Consider the following 20,832-nt stretch of genomic DNA (forward strand, 5'->3'; position numbering starts at 1 on the left):
ACTTCAGATCCGAGGTGAACCGCAGCCGATTGGCTATGGGTATAAATAAGTGGCATTCTCATGATCCACTTGCACGCCGTCTCCAAGGACCGTGGGCTCCGCCCCTCTCAACGGTGTGGAAACAACACGCATGGTCCGTGGACAGGCAGACCTTGGAGAGGCGGCGGGATTCAGAGACACAGATGGGCAACACCGGCGAGTGAAACATGAAGGTTTCAATGTCAAGACGGAAGCAGCCAGATCCCAACGTCGGCAGTGACAGGTATGTAAGGAGACCGGGAAGCATGCCGTCCTTATCATGAGAAGGAGAAATAGGCTCGATGTCCGATCATGCTTCCGCGTGGTCCTAGCGCCGTCTGCACGCATGACCGCGTCACTCAATCATACAAGTTTATCAGAGGTGACACACGCTGCCGCACTGAGGCAATCGGTGCGGTCCAAGTTGACAAGGCCGACAACAAGCTGTGTATCTGAACATGGAGTCACGGGCATCTTGTGTCGATTCATTCAGTCAGACGTCAGTGATTTGGGGGGTAAAAACAGTCATGTAGCCGGAATGACGGTGGTTGACATACAGCAGGGTTAACGTGTATGTCCTGACATTTCCATCCCAGTGCATGAATGCGTATGCTGCACAGCATCTCCATGGACAAAAATTAGCTTTCCTTCAGCAGCAGGATGTTGGCTCAACAACATATGTGGATTAACATGCAGGGTAACCTGCCCACTGTAAATCCCAGGAGGTGTTTGAACGTCTCTGTGGGCATTTCTGCAGTTTGGAAAAGGAGAAGCCGCGTATACATGGCCTCAGTGAGGTAAATTGTTGCATGAAGCATGAGTCATGTAATCGGACTCCGTGCATGTGTCATCTCTGTAATACAGATCATTTACCACCGCCGTGGCTGTATTTACACCTTGGTTTAGTAAACAGATCATATGCAGGTGACTCAACTGAAAGGCGATGCGTTTCCGTGCAGCTGCATCACTCCAATGACCTTATGGTGTCAAGTTTGTTGCAGCGTCACTGTCACACTAGTCTACTGCTAAACCTCAAGTGTTGTGCTCCCATCACACTGTGGCTGTGTGATAATCATACTAAACTGGTAGGTGCACAGGTGACTATGAGCTGGTAAGAAAGAGTGGTTAGTGCTGAAGGTTCCCAGCAGGTTAACCAATTCTGCATCAGATTTTTTTGATTGGTAGGCCTATAATGTAACAAGTAACACGAATGTTTTAATTCAGTAAAACTGATCCTGAGGGTGCTGGAACAGTTAGTTTTTATACGATGTGTAAGGCTAACAGACTTATATTTGCTGCCATTGTGTTTTCTGCAATTTGTGCTGCTAGGTGAGAAATGCAGATTTCTGCAAAAAATCTCATTGCTGAGAGGGTATGGTGTTTTTTTCTTAGTCAGCAGTTTGTAGTGTGACTCCACACAATGAAAACTGTTAGAACACCCTGTGGAATCTCTTAAACCACTCCTGGAGCATAATCCACTTCATCGACCATCTATGTGCTCAGTGTGTTGCAAACAATTATAGTTTCCTCATAATTGGGCTTAATACATTGCTTCCCACAGTCATCCTCATGAAAGTTCCTACGATTTACTAGAACTACTAGTCATCAAGACAAAGACAAAAATCATTTTCAAGAACAGAGATACAAACATATATACAGTGTATATATTTTGCAGAACATCCTTCAGCATTCAGCTAATAAATGCACAGACATTTGAGGACCCTTAAACAAAATTGCAGTGTTTTATGCTGTTATGTTATGTTGATTTAGAAAAGTGAATCAACTCTACTTGTTAGGGTAAAAAACATCCAATTAAACAAGTCAAAGCCACAGCAGGAAAGAGACCAAGACAAGTGAAAGATGTCAGAAAAGTGGAGACTGGACTGAAATACTAAAGTGCTGGCTGCCATTACCTATGATGCAGTTTTTTCAGTGTTAGTAAATGCCACATGAACAACACAGTTGTAAAACGACATTGCTGAAGTTATTATGTAGAGTCTTAGGGTGAAGATAGTAAATAAGGAAGGAAAGTATTTAATTTCCACAGTTACAGTAATGCAAAATGTGCTTGATATTAACATATTTTTAAAAAAAAAAAAAAAAAGTTAATTCTTTGCGTGGATTTGGTTTGTTATATTGTAGTGTTTGTTTCGGTGAATTACCTAAAGGTCACACAAGGCATGGGTTGATCTGGGCGGAGGCATTGTGAATAGTGTTCTCTGCGGTGACTTTTAGAGGCTATGCACAACAGCAACCAGCAGCGTGACTGCTTTGTCTTGTCTGTGGAGGAGAACCCATGGGAAGAAAACAACCATGCTGTGGAACATCCAGCAGAATGGCTTCAGTTTTCAGTGAAGTGTCCTCAGGGTGGTAACCTGAGCCCACCTGTGTGACATGCCTGCACAAGACAGCTCACCCTCTGTCTGTCTGTCTTGTCTGTGTGGTCGAGTTGTAACTAGTTATGTTCCCCTCTGGCCCATGTCCACACTCTTTAACTCGTCATCTCAAAGATCTTGAGTGTTAGACCAACTCGAGGCAGTGTAGCAACTGTCGTAGCCACACATGAAAGAATGTCTACACATTCGTATGTTAATTTGTTGGCTTTTTGTACAATTCATGACTTTGTTCTTCATGCGTGTACAGAAATGTAGTACCAAACACAGATGATTTCTTCAAATGCGCATAATTTAACCCTCATAAGTGCTCTTTTTGAATTATTCATTTCCATCCCACTTGCACATAACTCTTCATTCATTTGCAAAGTGGGGCAAAGTAAATACTGAAGACAGTCTAGCATTTTAACATACTGAGCCTAGTGTGATAACACTAACACAGACCATTCACTCCAATATAAACTCACTAAATACTGTATTAGTTACAGTCATTTTAAATTTTGTAAAATGTATGTTTTTATTCTGAGTACCACAATGAATGTGAGTGGTGCTTTGTTTTTTTTAATGATATTTGACTTCAGTAACTGTTAGATTTGTGTTAAATCACTTGCATCCCAGTGTTGGCTCACTTAGTTTAGCAATTTATTAAATAAAAAAAAATCAGCAAAGAACAAGAGGAGATGTACTGTGGAAATTGTGCCTTTCCACTAAGTGGCTGATTGTAGGTATTACAATGAGAATACTAAGCTGAGCTGAAGCCTCAGTGCCATGCATACAGACTCACAGATGAGGTCATAAAATACCATCTTATTAGCTGTTATTCTACCTGTCAGATTTTAATAACGAAATGACTAAATCTATACTCCATTCCAGTTCACAAGATGCACATTGTTGGCAAAGTTATGTAAATATTTGAATAAACTCAGAGCTCGAATGGTTCTTGTAGGCCTCTCTTAATATTTCATATTTGCTAAACCTGAATACAAGCTATGTTCAGTGAAAGGAAATTCCAGGCTTTGTTTTTATTTAATTATAGAAATATTTACCCGGAAATATTTTAGGGATGAAATGATTAGTTGATTAATACCTCAATGGATTGGCAGGAAATTGATTAACAACAATTTTGATAGCTGATGAAAGAAAGATACCAAAGATTTGCTGTTTTCAGCTTTTAAAATGGGAGGATTTACTCCAAGGGTCTGCAATTAGTTTCAACCAGGGGCCAGTTTTTTCAGGATTCTTCAACGGGTGAGGTGTTAACCGACGCAGTGGAAAGGCAAGCCTATATGTTTTATTCATTTCTTTTGATTTATTTATGAATACAATTGATTTATAAACACTCTTTACTTTATTGGTTATTAACCATAGACTGTAAAAAATAATGGATGTAGCAACTGTGACGTCACCCATTGGTTTCTTGGACTCTCCAAGCCCCCAAGAACAGTGCTGGGCTCTGAAGCCAATTTGACATAGTGGCCAAACTGCGTAATTACAACTTCACATGATGCTATTGGGCCCAAAAAGACTTTTTCCCATAGACTTACATTGTGAAACCCCCGCAAAATGACTCGTCTCACTATCAGAATTTGATCCATTCGGTCTGATCAAATTTCGACAGTCTTGAAGAGTCGCACGACTTAATTGTTTTATCCCCATTCAAGTTAGCCGGAAGGCTAAACTGGAAGTAGCCGGCACAGCCAGTGAAAGTCGCTAGTGCGCTCGCTCTATGGACCATCTTGGATTTTTGTAGCCAGAAGTGACCATATTTGGATGAGAGGGTGGAGCTGACCCCAAAGCTAGCTGCTAGCTTGATACCATAGACTGTATATAAAGATGGACGTCATGACAGCTCCCCAAAAGTGAAGCCAAAACATCTCAATCGCCCCCGGTGGCTGGCTGCAGTATAGGTCAAACTAAAAGATCAAACAAAATTTTCCCAAAGATGGCTTCTGTCATTTCAGGTCGTTCTTATCATGTTGGTGTTTGTCCAAGTGTTCATTTTTCTGATAAGATTGTTTTTAATTAGTTATTTAACAATATAGAAAGGGGGTCGGACGCCATGATTGACAGCTGTGAAAGCTGCTCTCAAACATCTGTCAGGCGGCGGAATGGCTGAGGGGGCATGTTCTGCGGGCCGTCATCTGGCCGCCCGACTCTACTGCCTAGACTCTGGCTTCGAATGACACCACACAAACAAGATTTCAGCTCCCGCAAAGGAGATATTTTGGCTTCACTTTTTCCTTAACGGTAGGAAGTGGAGACGCGACGTCCATCTTTATATACAGTCTATGTGTGATACTGATAATGCTAATGCTAATTTTCACATGCAAAAAACAGGTCTAAAACCATTAAAACAAAAAGTAATTACTGGAAAAAACTGAACATCCGACTCCTCCGTGTGTTTTAGTAGGCTACACCCAAATGCCGAACAAGACTTTTTAGACAACCAAAATGTTAAAATTAACTTTCATGAACTGAAAACACGCTCATATAGCAACAGCGACGGCTACTCCTAGTCTCTCTGGGGTTACGCCATGGTTACGTTACCTAACCAACATTATCACCATGGTAGCGACTTGCCTGTGATGTCACCCATGTATCACTCAAAGCGGCCACACCCTTAATTATGCATAACATTAAGCCTTAATAAAATTTAAACGGTTGAGTTATATAAAGATTCAACCCCTGTACAGTTGTCATGAATCGGGAAATTAGCTACAGAGACCAAAACCGTTTTTTATGCCAGGCTGTAAACATATTTATTTCTGCTGTAAAGTTGGGCATTTTAACATGGGGGTCTATGGGGATTGACTCGTTTTGGAGCCTCAAATGGACATTCTAGGAACTGCAGTTTTTGGCACTTTCGCATTGGCTTCATTTTTCGGCCCTGGGGGCTGCCATTTGTGATCAACACACAATAAACAATGCTTCATTTATGGTTGATAGAAAATTCTGTTGTTGTTTTTTGCATCGACACACCATTTCTGTTGGACTGCCACCAAACAAATCTGTTCTGGTCCAACAGGCCATTTGTTGTGGAAGTTAAAGTTAAAGGAATTAAGTTGTGGAATTAAAACAATGTTAGAATTCACATATTCAAATCTCGTTTCTGGTAGTTTAATCAGACTTAGTTTCAGCACCAAGACCTGTTCAAATAGCACAATGCAACCATAGTTTTAATGCTTCTCCTGTTGTGGGGGCAGAGTTAGTTATTTTAGTTAGTTTCATTGGATTTACATCAACCTTGTATTTATTTTGTCATCTAAGGTAGAATTGAGGAAAAACCTGCAAAAGATTTGATGTAATCAATGAAAGTCAAAATAAAGCTTTCATCAGGGGGCCAAATATTGGCCAAATTTGGCCCATGGGCCACTATTTGCCCACCACTGATTTACTCATTTTTTGTTTTTATATCTTTTGAATCTTTGGGTTTGTATTATTGGTTGGTCAGACAAAGCAAAAAAATTCATCTTTGGATACTGGAATTATGAAATACATGTTCTGATATTTCAAACAATAAACAATAAGCCAACTGATTGAAAAAAAACTTGAATTCATCAAAATAGAAAAAAACCCAATTATTTGTAGCCCTGAAATATTTACACGTTGTCTGCAAATTATAACATGAATCACACTCTGGAAAATATACTTTGAAACCACTTTAATGTTAAAGTGGCCCTCTCCCACACAAATCCTATGAAGGAGCAGTCACACTGCACTGTGTGTTGATGTTATAGCTGTGAGTGGTCTTCTCTGGTTCTCTCATGTTGAATACAGTCTGCACAGGCTGATTGCCAAATTCATCTTGTGAGAATTACCTGCTCTCTTTCTTCACAGAACAGCAGAGCAAGACAACCTTATGTTGCAGCCATAAACAAGAAGTGATTATCTATCAGTTCTGTTTTTCACATGTATATTAGATGATTGCATTACATCCAGCACTGGCGTTTGTTGGGCTTTTTTTCCTAAATGAAGCCGTCTTTGTTTGTTCCCTTTTCAACCCAAGTTGATGAATGAAGGACAACAATACTTTCCCCTCTACCTCTGTTTGCGTCCCTGTTGTGTAGAGTTTCAGACAAGAGCTTGTTGTTCCTTTATTCCTCCTGACAGGACATCTGTCTCCATTAGAGAGTACTAGTGATGTGCTGCTGTATCAGTCCATATTCCAGCATCTTTGGACAGCTGAAAAGCAGAATCCCATTGTTCTCCGCAATCAGCCACATTGTATACATCTCTGAGATTGTGGTATTGTTTCGTTGTTGACTGTCTGCTGCTACTAAGTAGGTGATTCAATGAATATTTGAACCCTTCTTCAACATTTCACATCCATTTAAAATTGCATTGCAATTTTTTCTCGTTTATTGCCGATGGCAGAGGTCTGAAAGTTGACACATATTCTAGCATCTAGCAAAGTGAGGTCATACGTGATGAATTAATGTGCTGACAGTCAGCATAATCTGGAGAAGCATCTTGATGGTTTGCCAAGATTTGATCCCAGATGCTTTCCAGAGGACAACCCCCTCTTGCAGTGGGACTATGATGCACTCCATATGAAAAGCTTATGTGTGCTCTACTAACCTTAGAAAGTAAATACTAAATCCAAAATACTTTCACACTTTTTTAAGCATATAGCAGATATCTGCTGCAGAGGCATTTTGTCTGACTCTCAGCTAGACTTTCAAGGAAATGAAGACATAAGCTGTCTCACGACTTATTACAAGCTTAAACAAACATTCTCATCAAAGTCAAAACTAGCTGGCTCTGTGCTTTGGTGCACCTTTTAGAAACAAGCAAACAAGTGCTCCCCACAAATTAAGTTGACTTGCCCGCACCATTGAGTATTGACTCAAGCTTCAAAGCCTCCTTTGAGGTTGTGGTAGCCTCAGAAAAGTAATTTTTTTTTTTTTTAACATTTTATTTATGAACGTTTTTTACATTATCAGAACAGCAAAAAGCAAACTAGAAACAGAAAACAAACAAAGAAAAACAAATTAGAGGTCATGAGACAGTCAATATATCAAGGCAAATTTTCCTGATTTAAAATAAACCTCCCAATTCTTTTTGGAGCTGTATAGAGTAGGTCATCTGTTCAAGAAGATGTAGGTGTTATACTATACATAATACCAATATTGATAAAGAGGCCTGCAATAGGAAAATTTTTCTGAAGCCAGTATTTTGTAATGGCTTTTTTACTCACTGCTAGCAAGATCTTTAGGAGGTAGGTATCATCTTTACTTTACCCTTCAGGGGTATGTCCAAGGTAGAGGGATGTGAATGTTGTGCTGATGTTAAAACCCAGGATTTTTGAGATGAGTGTCGCTACTTCCTTCCAGAAGGTCTGACTAGAGGGATAACACCAGAAAACATGAGCATGATCAACCATGAATTCTCCACACTCCCTCCGGCAACATGGCTGGGTGCCAGTTTGTTTAGACTTCTGTTGGGGAGTAATAAAAAAGCAAATCAAGTTTTTCCAACAGAGGTCTCTCCAGGTCCGGGAGTTGGTGGAGGATGACTGTGTTTCCCAGCCATTCAGCCACGTCTTCAGTTATTTCAATGTCTAGCTCTTTTTGCTATCATTGTTTCACATAGTCTGTAGTGTCCTTATTTAGTGAAGTGATGCTACAATATAACTTGCTTATAAGGCCATTATTGCTTCCTGAGTTATAAGCATCAATAAATATATGAATAACAATTGATGGCTTGTTTGGATTAGAACCTTTTATGTTTTTACAGAAATAATCACAAAGCTGTAAATACCTAAAAAAGTCCTGCCCACCCAACCCATATTTCTGACATAAATTATCAAAACTATTAAGCTCCCAATTTTTTTTAACAGCCTTGTATATGGAAGTGATGCAAGAATTGACCCATTGTCTGTATCTGTGATCTTGTGATGCTGACGTAAAGTCAGGGTCATATGCAGGCCATCTGAGCAGTCTAATCCCTCTTTGGAGTTGGAAACTTTGAACCAATTCTACCCATACTTTCAGTGAGAAATTCACCCATCGACTGGTCATCTGGAATATCTCCTTTTCCTTGCTGACACAACCAAGCAGTGACTGTATTGGTGTGACTATTAAAGATAACTCCATAGTTTTCCATTTGGCTATATAAGATGGGTTACACCAGTATACAAGTGGTCTCAACTTAGCTGATTAAATAATAATCCCTTAAAGATGGGAGGACCATGCCCCCCCCCCCCTCCTCTGGCAGCTGAAGGGTAGAGAATTTCGCCCTTGGTCTCTTTTTATTCCAAATGAATAGTGAAACATGCTTATTCCATTCTCTAGGAAAAGTGATTTCTGAAAATGTTCTGTTCCAATTACAGTGGGCTACTATTCCTAAGTGTGAGGCCAGTGTCTATACGCAGACAAGTGGATGGTATTCAGTTGCACTCTTGTACTTGCTTTCCACAATGGTCATGGGGTTTGGAAAGACATGACAGATGAGCATTAAAAGGCCTTATCAAAGCTCTGTTCCTCCTCCTATTTCTGAGCTGTGAGCAGGAACGTATGACCAGCTGTCAGAAATGCACATGGTGATGATCATCAGCCTCACGTGGCTCATAGAGCCTTGTGGTTTAGGATGAATAATAGATACTAAGTGCACTAAACTGCTGGGGTTATGCGTCACTTTTGGGAGGATGGAGTTAGGCTAACTTTATCATGCCATCAATCATAAACAAGAACTTCTCTGAGCCTTTTTTGCTTGCTTGAGGTTGGCTGTAGTGTGGGATGTGTTTTGAAGTGGCATACCATGATAATTAGTTATTCTGAGTGTGCATTTGAACTTCTCTCAGTAAGCATTTATTTGGTGATATGCTTGTCAGAAGCTGTCTAGACATATAAGTTATAACCAGGCTAAATTTGTTTTGTGAAGGTTTGTTAGACATCTATGGTTAAATATAGTATAAATTTTGTCACTGCATTTAAATGCCCTAACCGTATGTTGAAATTAATTAAATTAAAGCTTAAACAATTAGTACAGTTAATCAAATAGTCATATTTAAGTGATAATGACGAAAAATGACGTTTATAGTTTCCAACTGCTTTTTTCTGACTAAATAATTAATTGAAAAAATAATCAACAGATTATTTGGTAAGAAAAATAATTGTAATTGCAGCCCAAACTGAAATGCTGTTGAAGCAGTGGTTACACATGGGTATCTTTTTAACCAGATTTGGTTTAAAAGATCTGAACCTGCGAACCCTCATGGCCACGCAGACTCTGCAAGCATGAATCGGGCTTAAATCGGTGCTTATTGGGCTATTGATGTGTATCATGTTTTCAGGCAGTTCACATAATCCAATCTGTGGTCATGGTGCTTTGTGTAAGCAGCCTAGTATATTGTTGACCCTATCCAGCAGCTTGTTAAGTCCAGACCACTGCACTTTAATTTGCTCCAAGCATCTTTTAATAACTAATATTGGAGACCCACCTATGCTGTGTAGGTTCAGCCTCAACCAGTCAATTCCAGCTTTTCCTCTGCATTCTAAATTATTTCCCTCTCTATACCGGTGTCTTTGATGTTGACTCATGAGAGGCAACTCACTGCTGGAGACCACTGGATCCTCCACTAATGATCTCTACCCGGGCTGGGGTTACTCCTTTCATGTCTTGCGTAACAGTTGCATTTTTCTCCTTTAGATATCAGTTGTACATAGTGTTCTTTTTCAGTTCAATGGATCATCTGATCATCAGAGGGACACTGGGGGGACGTGTGTTGTTGTGATTGAGGAGACTTCCAAGAAAATAAACACTTGAACCCTTGTGGTGATGGATGTTCTTTTTAGTGTTGTTGTAGATTCACAAAAAAGCTTTATGCTGAACCAAACGCTGTATATAGCCAACCCCTTGTTTAATAGTGAAGTCAGCTTCAACGTGATGTATGCGCAGTCAGGTCTATTTGTAGACCAGTAGCTTTGTGTACAGTGCCAAGAATAAAGTTTGAATCAGCAGACAGATGCTGTTGAATTTACATTAAGATGTGTAATTGTGGGTAATACTCATCCCCTGTATGTTAACTGTGAGTTCAAGTGTGAGACAAAGAAGCATCTTGGCTTTCTTTGTTAATGTTGTTGTTGATAGACACCAGTGGTTTCATTTAACTGGACTTTCATATTGAATGTTGGGCATTACATTTACATACTCACCCTGGTCAGGGAAAGTCATGTTACTATTCCCTAATACTTTTACTCTGTTCTGCAGAGCTACATGGGCCTTGAGGCCTTGTTAATGTCCTTGTTGTGATCAGTAGTGTTTGACTTTTTCCCCCCCTATATGCCCTTCAGATCAATACATTATACATTGGAGAAATTAACATCACAGCTAAATCATCTTGATTGATATGCCATCCTGTGGTCCATTCAGCATTGCTATAATAAAGCAGTGCAAAGTCAATTATTAACTGACCTTTATTTAAAGCAATTCTGGGGAGCATTTACTTTGATTTTACCCTGCTAAAACATGTTAGGTGTAACGTATTGCCTTAAGAAAGGGTTGGCTGACTGAAATACATGCAACATGGACCCGTAATGGCAAGTTTGAAGAAAAACTGAAATGTTATAAAAAAAAATGTCTGTTCTGCTTGCAGTGACATTCAAAACTCCGGTTTGGTGTAACCAAACTCCTCTTTAAATGGGGCTAAATTAGTCTGTTTCTGTTGAGGATAAAGCACACCTGTCTAAACCGTCCCTACTGTGAAGCACAGTGGTGGCAGCATCAGCTGTTTTATTGTGTGGAGCTAGGACCTATGCAAAGATAGAAGAGGGACTAAGTTAACCAAGATGACTGGGTCAGTTAAAACCAAATTTCTATGTGAAATTACTATAAAGAAATTGTTCAGATGCCTCCAGATTAACAAATCTTGGAATCTTGGCTTTAAAAAAGTCTGAATATATATATTCAAATAAAATATTTCAGCATAAACAAATAGTTTATTCTCAAATAATTGTAACACCTGAGAATATGTTTTCACCCTGTAATAATGTTTTTGAGATCTACCCAAATAAATCTCTTTAATTCAATATGAACTCAAGCTGCTGTAAACCTGGAAAAGTTAATATTATTTTTTCTAAATATATATTTTTCTCTATAATACTATTACATTTAACAAAAACATTGAGTCAAACTAGATTGTTGCAGTTTAGTTAAGAGTTACATTTAGTGAACTTAATGTATATCCTGTTAAATGGGTCTCTGTCATTCTTGTGCCTCCAGGTCTGTTTTTTTTTCCCCTTTTTCTCTGCACTACAGCTGAAGGTGATTGGCAGTGATTGTAGTCGGTTGTGACACCTGGACGGCACCAGCAGTCTGAAGTGTTGCTGTGGATCTGTAACCATAGTCTCACCTGCCAAATTGCTCTAGCGATATTGAATGGCCTGTCAATGTATTGGATGTCCAATTCAATCAGCTTCTAAATTGAGTGCAGATAGCACTGGGTTTAATAGCCCTATGCCGGTGATGAGAAAGCAGAGTATTTTGTTTAGCTGAGCTCTATGCAAGCAATCTACATTTCTGAAATGCCTGTGGTGAGAGCAGACGTGGATTCAGCACTAGCCCACATTTCACTGATAGATGTATTTCACTGCTGCTTTATCCAGTATTTTTTTGGCAAGGAGACAAACAGATAAGGATCTCATAGAGCAGTTAGATTCATTTAATTTTTCAAATATATGCCCATGAGAATACATCAGTGAAATCAGTTTAGATTAATATTCCGTTGTGAAGTACTAATATCACAACACATCTTTCAGGAAGTACATCAAAATGTTTTTTTTTTCTACACTTTAAGTAGATTGTCAGTCTAGATAATAATCTCTTGACATCATGTCTTAAGACTGTATGTGTTTCCAAGTCTTATGTTGTCATTGGACCATGTCCCAACAAATTGTTTCTCCAATTGAAGAAGAAATTGGCATACAGTGTGTTTTTTGGGTGTGGAATTTGTAGCAATTTTGGCAGAAAACCTCAAAAACAAATCTGTTATCCAGCCAGATTACCTGTGTGAAATCGAGCTCAGAGAGTTGATAAGAACACAGGTTATTATGTCTGGTTGCCTCTGCAGACCGGACATTCCTTTACTATGAAACCCCAGTGGTTTAGTTTAATATCAGGGTCACAACCTTGGCAGGACATGAAGTTACACTGGGAGGAAGGCAGCCTGACCACAGTGCTGAGTGCTTTTTATTTTGGTCATAGTCATCACAAAGTCTAGACATGGCAATTCACCCCTCCGATCTCCGGACTCCTCTCAGACAGACTAAGCTTGGTGCTCTTTTCTGTCTTTCCTCCGTGTGGTTGTCAGGGTGTCTACACCCTCGAATAGCTTGGGGCATGTTTTACTTTTTGGCGTGCACGCAAAGCTGCTTCTGGAGCACATGATGCAGGCTGCAACTGAACAGATGTCGCTGTGGCCGCTCTCATCCATTCTTCCCTTTCTCTCTCTACTCTGTACCCTCTGCCAGTTCCATCATCTCAAAATGAATCCAGCAGTGCTGTCACTGCTGACGTTATAGCCACACGACATCACTGGTGCTATGACAACAGCAAGTCCAGCCTTTCTCTCATTCACAGGTCCATTTTGGGCTGTCGCTGAATGTTCCAAATTATGCACTGCAACACATTAAGGCTGCAACCTTTCAGCCCTTCTTGCCTATTAGGCAACGTTAACATTTATTTCATTTTCTGGAATGCAGTTGTTACAAATCCTGCTCTTTGAACTAGAAAGAGAAGAAATGGAAGCTAGATTATGTTATTTCAGCCCAAATGAAGGGAAATTTACATTTAAGCTGCTGCTGACCCAGATGAAATAATCAGGTCTGAATCTGACTCTGAATATTGAGATAGTCTCGATCTAATCAATTTTTTGTTGATGATGAGAAGAGGCAGCGACATTTATTGTAAACATTCTCATACGGGAGTGGAGGGGCAATTAGAGAGGAGACGAGGGAGGGAAGACACATTCCTGCTGGCAGTAGGTTTGTAGTTTAGGGGGGTGGAATTATAGAATGAAGGAGGGAGCAAGAAGGGAGGGAGGGAGCAGAGAGTGTGAAAGAGTCAGCAGAAGGAGGAGGGGGATTTACAAACAGTCACTCCCCCTCCCTCCCTGCCTCCCTCAGTTCTTCAACTCATCCTTGCATATAGGAGTCAGTCTGCTGTGGACTTGCAGGAGGAGTATCAATAATCCCCTCATGTGGAGCTTGCAATTTCCCCCTTAGTGATGCATGGGATTTCTCTCGGCTACTGTGGGAAAAAAACAGAAGTGACACTTCCTGGTTGCACACAGTAACGTAAGTCATTGTATTTGCTGCTGTGTATTTTTTTTTGCCTCTTTGCAACATTGTGTGTTTGGCAGTGTGTTAGCAGACAGAAGAGACAAATGGCTCTCCTTCCTCAAACCTCCCACTTTCCAAAAGAGGTGCTAAATAACACGAGTTGTAGGCCCACACACCGAGTGAATGTGTGGCCTGTAAGCATAGGTTTCAGTGTATTTCAGTGTGTTGTTAATTTTGCATGATGCAACCAAAGCTCTTGTGAATCGTGTTGTGCCTTTTAGGGCTTGTACTTTTAGGATGAATTATCTCTGGGTGAAGTAATCTCATTAGTTTCCATCAGTGTAGTTTCCATGCTCTCATCCTATAATTTCATGTTTTTTTTGTGTGTGTCTTGTAACCATATCCTGGGGTCTTCACAGCATATGTTTAGGGTGGGGTTTCCACCTCATGTCTGTACCTGTAGCACTCCTGTGTAAGGCACAACTTTACCTACAACTGCAGGCAGTGAGCCATTGTATTGCTCTTCATTCACTGCCAGACGCAAACAATACAGCTTGTGTCTGTGTCGTTGTAATGACAAAGCAGTGGTGGTGGTGGCGGTTTTGTGATGCTAAGAAAGAGAGATGATGAATTGCAAATGCAAGAGATGGTCAAAGTCAAGGAGAATTCCCAGAGCGCATCCTGGAGGGGGGCCGGAGGACTATATGACGTGTGAGTTCATTTAAAATCCCGGCTTTGTGTTTGAAAGCCCACCGAGTGACTCCTGCGGTGGGAAGAAGGGCGAGAAATGGTCATCTGGTGTCATAGTTATGGAAATGTATTGACCGTTTGAGGCTTAGCAGGACAAGAGGTCAGGCTCCAGCTTTCAGGCTTGTAAATCTTGACAATACCCCTGTTATGACTGCAAGAAAGCAAGAAGCACAAACTCAGGGTTCTTTTTTTAAGCTGATAAGAGACACTGTCCCACCCATGGGACACTTTAGTCTTGATGGCATTTTTTTCAGGATCACTTACGCTCATTCTGACGTTTTGATTGTAAAATTGAAAGATTTTTTAAATGAGAGCAGGGTTATAACTAATCAAAAGAAATGAAGAGCATTATTTCCAGGCTTGTGCCCAAAAATAGGGTGCCTGGTAAGAGGTTAAAGCTTTTTATGAAAATCACATGCAATGCAAACCTTGTCCTGTAAAGTCCACCTAACAAAATTATTCTTCTGAGAGGAAAATAATTGTAATCACAGATTGGTTTGCATGGTTTTGTGTCATAAGCCTCCCTTAATTGAAAGGCACAGTGTGCAGTGGAACAAAGGTTACATTGTAGTTTTGAAAGCCAGCAGAGTTCATCCGAGATCAGGTGGTCTTTCAGATACTTAGCTTATTATAAAAGTTAGACTATATATGTAGCAGAATTCAGCATGACGGCACATGCAGCTCTACAATGAGTGTTTTATAGTCGCTCCGCTTGATACCACACCATTCAAATCACTGCACTTTGCTCAACTTTTTTCTGGAATTTTCTCATTTTTATCCATTTTTCAACTCAAGCATGTGTTGTGTGGCCTGTTGCTGCAGTTATTTCAACACAGGAAAGAGCCAAAGAAACACTCTTCAAAAAACAAACAAAAAAAACTGATAAATGAGACAAACTGTTATCTTTACCACCCAGGATATTGCAGCCTTAAAAAAGGATAATATCTCTGGTCAGTATAAAAGCCAGTAGTCTGGTATAGACTACGTGCTCTTTATTTGGCTTCAAATCACACGTACATGTCTGTATTTTTAGGTTAGTCATCAGTGTTAAAGTTGTTTTGCTTTAGGCACATGCAAATTTGTTTCCATTCGAATGCACGTTCCACAATCCCAACATGTGGAGCTGCATGAGCTTCAGCTCCCAGATGTTTTCTTTGCTTACAGTTAAACGTTATTATCAGTCACTGAATGTTTGGTCTGCTACTGATTTTACTCCCCTAAGCTGTAGTAGAAGGATAAGACATGTCTTTGTAATGTATTAGTATGCAATTTCCTCTAAATGTTTTCAAAGAAGAGAGTACGCACAGCTGTTTCCAACATTAAAAATCAGTAAATGCAGCCATAAGTTTATAATTTTTTTAGGTATTTCCATTTTATTGGATACTTAAAAAGTAGAAAGAGACAGATACACATGATATACGATGTAATTGTCATGATTACATGGTACTGCTTGGCTACTAGGATGCGCCTTTTAAATTGCAAGTTTGACTGAGCTCTTGCTTCCCACTGAGCTTTGTGAAGTTAAGGGTACCAGCTAACCTTATCTGCAGTAAAATCATTTTCTAGTACACCAGAACACGTCACACACACACACACACACACACACTAACTGTACAATGTGCTGACATTTAACTTAATTGAAATGATCTTGCACCACATTAGTAGGGTGTGTCTGCTCTTCCTACAAGTATCCTCCTACTTAGATACCTTTACACAAACCTAAGTGTTTACTCCATGGCCTTCACAATCCAAAATGTAGTAAATGAGTGAAGGCGGTGGACTCCAGCTGAAATGTGAATTAAGTGGCATTTTACCCAAAGGGCAATAAAGGAGTCCTGTAGTGGAAACTGTTATCAGGACTGCTTGGAGCAAGCGGACACATTTTCTACCCAGCTTTGTGTAGTCATGTGTGTCAGGATCCAGCTCGGCTCTGCTTCAGTGCACAACGCAACACAGTGGAGAGCTGGGAGCTTCAGGGGTGTTATGGTTGAGGTAGTGCTCAGGGGTGACTTCTCCATGGGCTCAGTCCACAGATATGGTTTAGATCAAATCTCTTCAGTGCATGTAAACGGTGGACACACTGGGAGTAACTGGTGAGAGAAGAGAAGCTCCAGAGAGGACATGCACTTGATTTTTGAAAGCCTTTATGTGGAAACTTCACTTTTCTTTACTTTACTTTAAACGTTACTACTTTTATATGGAGTTTAGGAAAGCTTCTGCACTCTCATCGTCTGAGTCTGCAAGGATTGCTTTCCCTCCTCCAGTATATATTTGCAACATAAAATGTTTAAAATGCTAAAATGTTTATTCCATGCTCATTAATATTGGAGTCAAAATAATGAAAATGGGGCGTGATGTTGACCCAGATGTGTTTTTGAGTGGAATTTGGATCGTGCGCCTGTACTTGTGGTGCTACATAAAAGGAGCACACTCAAACCAAAGCCATGCTTGGTATTCTCACTCACTGACCTGGAAGCAAATGATTGCCTCAGTGGAAGAAGATCCTGAGTGAACCAGATTAGAAAACACATTTCCAATGCAGGATTGCAGCTTCTCTGTGCCATTGACATTGTGTTTATTCTGCTGCCAGCAAAGGGACATTCAGGCAAAGACAAGTCCACTGCCATACTGAGATCGGTAGATGAATAGCTCACCCAGCAGTGGACTGGCTTCTGGTCTGAAGACATCAACATCTATTCAGTGACGTTTTTGTTGTTTTGCTGGCTAACTGAATAAAAGCTCACTGAATAAAAGGACATTCGATTAGATTTGAATTTTATATAATGCAGAGGTCGGCAAGGCCAGCTGGGCTCAATGGAAGTGTGCTGACCAAGGCTGAATGGTACACACCCTCAGATTTGGAAAGTGTATTGAGCACAGAGGGAATTGCAAACATGTTTTTCATCTTATATTGATATGAAATTTCCCTATTGCAAAATATTGTTCCTTATTTTTACATGGTTTATCTGCTTAGTTTTTCAATACAGTGCATTTACTTTACTTTTGCATATTTTATTTTTCTGTTCATCTACACCTACATGCTGAAATATTGACACTACCTTGCTATCAAGTGGAAGACAGAGTGAGAAAGCCAGTAAACTTATAGCAGTTCTGGGAGAAGATAGCACCAAGCTTTCCAACTTAATCACTTGCACAGATATCTAATTTAAGCTTACGTCATCTTGTACCGGTGCACAGTAGATAATATTCCCAGATGCTTGATCCAGTTTGCCACCGCAGGAACCCTGTAAAACTCCTGACAGTATTACAGTAACCACTGGAACCCAGCATTGATACAGTCGATCACAAATCCATAATCGTAAAGCTGTCGAGCACATTTGCTCTTCGTGTGAGGGGGAAAATTGTTGGGTGTGTTTGGAGTCAGCCTGTGGAGGAGCGAATTGTAAAAGTCTGGAATGTGAAGCATGTAAAGGCAGACTAATGTTGATGCTCCGTGTAGCCAGGGGAGACCTTTTCACTGACAGTGACAGTTACAGGCAACGAGAAGGTCAACTTGTGAAAGTCTGTGGTGATTGTGGTTGTGATATTTTGTCAAAGCGGCTCCAGCCTTTTTCATTACATGCAGCATTTTTTATGCTCTTCCAAGATGAATACTTCAATCACAAACTGTTGTGTATTGATCTCGAATTCTTGTGTGATCCTGCCGTCACTGTCTGGCGGGGAGCATCTCCTCAGCATCTGATTAAGTTTTCTTATTGAGAGTAAAGTTTGAGTGACTTTTTAAAAGGATGTACTTTTGCTTTGATCCAAATCTGTTTAAATGAGTGAGAATAGATTAACGGAAATCTAACATTAAATTTGCAGATCTAAAAGAAACAGCTACCGATATTAAGGAAGAAAGGGTAAAGGATCATTGATGCCCTGACACAGTGTCCTACATAATCACTCCACATGTTGAGAGAATGAACAGTCAAATCAGAGCCCTATAATTTGGAATATGTTAATTTATTTTGGACGTTTGCTTTTATTAAGATATTCAAAATAATTGCTTTGTTCTGTCAAATCAAAAATCATCAAAGGTCCCGTGGGGGTCCTACAATTATCTATCTGACACACTAAAGAGGGTTAATTTGTCTTTTTAATTTGAGCAAGTAATAATTGGTATAGAATTCTTCTCCTGATGGAGTAGTCTGTCTGGTAAAACCCAAAACATGCACTGACCCATTTTCAATGCCAATATAGTTAAAGTGGCATAAAGAAGATTTTAGTTTTAACAGAAATTCCCCTGCTCACTATACCAGACCAAACAACACAGATCCATTCCCCCACACAACTGAAGTCAGAGGAATCACCACAACGTGTATCCACCCTCCCCCTTTTGTCTTAACAGTGGTCTGTGGCTTACATGTACTTCCAATTAACAGCTGTTTAAGGACTTCAAAGGTTGTCAATGAGGAGCTAAAGAGCTGTAAGCAGGATGTGGTCTGATAACACTTAGGTTGTGATCCTCTGGACAAGCAAATTGCTGGCATTGATGATAAAGATGAAAGTACTCTGGCACAAAATGACACTATGTCTTGTATCTCCAGCAAGTGTGGAAAAGTAAAGAAAAATGGACACTAGTTATCTTCAACATTGTGTCTAATTGAATTGATTTATAAGTGAGATTTTATATGTATTTAGGGACTTTTTTAATTTTCTCTTTTCATAGTGCTGATTTCACACAACCAAAGTCAAGACACAGAGATCCAGTGAAGAAATATCTATACATTTTTAAATGATAATAAAAAAATAATGTTTTAATGTTGAATTTTTTACCCGAAGCCAAAGAAGTTCTTAAACCTACATAATGAACAAACCACCAAACTCTGCAGCATCTGCTGTAGACAAACCCCATATAGCTTTAACACCAGTAGAAGCAATGACCTCTGCACACAGTGGTGCCCTAGAGAAAACACTGGCAGGGACAATAGTGACACCAAGCTAAACAACACCAGCTGCTGCTCAACAACAGGTTCCAAAATTGGAGCCTGATTTATTTCAAAAAATAAAACGTCTAGGGTATTGATATATCCGCCCTTTGCACAATTGAAGTTTATGGTTTCAGACACTGCAGTACTCACAGAGACCCATATTCAGTAAACTGGGATGAGAATGCAAAAAGTTATTTTTGACTGGCTAAAGTAACAGCGATGCCAAAAGATACACATTATGTCGGGTCACCGTGGTTACGCCGCTAAGTGTTGTGCTGCTCAAAACTCTTTTGTTTTTAAAAGAGGAAACGGTCTGATAAGAGCATACAAAGTAAATGTTTCTTTACATCAACACCCTGACTTAGTATTCCCATAATCTTGGGACACTAAAGCCTACTTGCATGTTTAAAGTAGCTCATATAAAACTCTTATCAGTTTTTAATAATGTCAGGATACTAACTCACCAAACCCTTCCACCATATTAGGACTCATACCCTGAAGCATAAAAAATAGGCCTAAATGTCCTGCTTAGCCTACTGTGCAACGTCCACCGACGAAAAGCATCAGTTTACAATCTACTTTTGTACTTAAATGAAACATTAAATTGCCTACAGCGTCCACCTTTACCATCAGTTGCTGCTGTCTTTCCAGGTCTCACAGTAGCTGTACTGTCAGCCATTATTCTGCTTGATATGTGTTGGCATCCTTCTAAAGGCTGCTCTCCTACATTAACAAAGTCCTATAACGCAGTGCCACCTGAGCCTCTCATGACGAGGTCAGACAGGTCACACACAGCAGCAGCATTTGTAGTCGTCCTGTGAGACATGAAAATCAACTCTGCAACAATAGAAAATGAATAGGTGGTTCGGCTTTTTGTTGTCCGTTTTTGTTGATGTTCAAAGTGGTTTTCGTGTAATATTACTTCACCTGCTGCTGCTGCTATTATGGTGTAGGTAGTATATAGTATACATTTTTATGGGTGCAATTGTTAAAGCCAGATTGGCTGTTGAAAATGGAAAACTAACAATAGCAGTAGAATCATTCAGACCAATATTACTTTACTTGCTCAGTTATTCCAATCACTGTATTTTCTAAAGATAACATTAAAACAAAGCTGTACAAATCTTGGCTGAATGAGCCAAATACTGGCAGGGCATTTGCTTCATGATGCATTCTGTGCCACAACTTGGCCCAAAGCTATTCAAGACAAGTCAAACTGCTTTCATAATCACTGAAAGCCTCCTTTCCAGCTGTTTCCTTTTCGGGGGTTTCTAGGGCTACAGATCCAATTCAGAAAAAAACTCATTGGCTACATGACAATTGTCTATAGTTTTCATTCGAGCTACTATAAATGAAGGCTGGAGCAAGTGTTTTCTTCATCAACCTCCCAAGTAAATGCTACTCTGGGACGGATGTTTCTCACCGACATGAAACATTTGATTGCATGCTCTGCTGATG

The 20,832-nt window shown here is 39.9% G+C and overlaps 1 protein-coding gene across 3 annotated transcripts in view; it reads left to right on the top strand.

Annotated features, from left to right (window-relative positions):
- The first annotated feature begins 11 nt into the window (after nt 1-11).
- Nucleotides 12-20,832, top strand: part of LOC121898374 (rho guanine nucleotide exchange factor TIAM1-like) — a 51,434-nt gene continuing 30,613 nt past the window's right edge. The window contains exon 1 of one of the 3 annotated variants that reach the window (XM_042413383.1): nt 12-262. The gene's annotated coding sequence lies outside the window, so the exon portion shown is untranslated. Of the gene's footprint in view, nt 263-297; nt 816-13,658; nt 13,706-20,832 lie in introns of those variants that run through there. The other 2 variants (XM_042413384.1, XM_042413385.1) reach the window with 2 other exon arrangements.

Source organism: Thunnus maccoyii, chromosome 6 (genome assembly GCF_910596095.1).
Source record: "Thunnus maccoyii chromosome 6, fThuMac1.1, whole genome shotgun sequence".
In the NCBI taxonomy this organism is placed as follows: Eukaryota; Metazoa; Chordata; class Actinopteri; order Scombriformes; family Scombridae; genus Thunnus; species Thunnus maccoyii.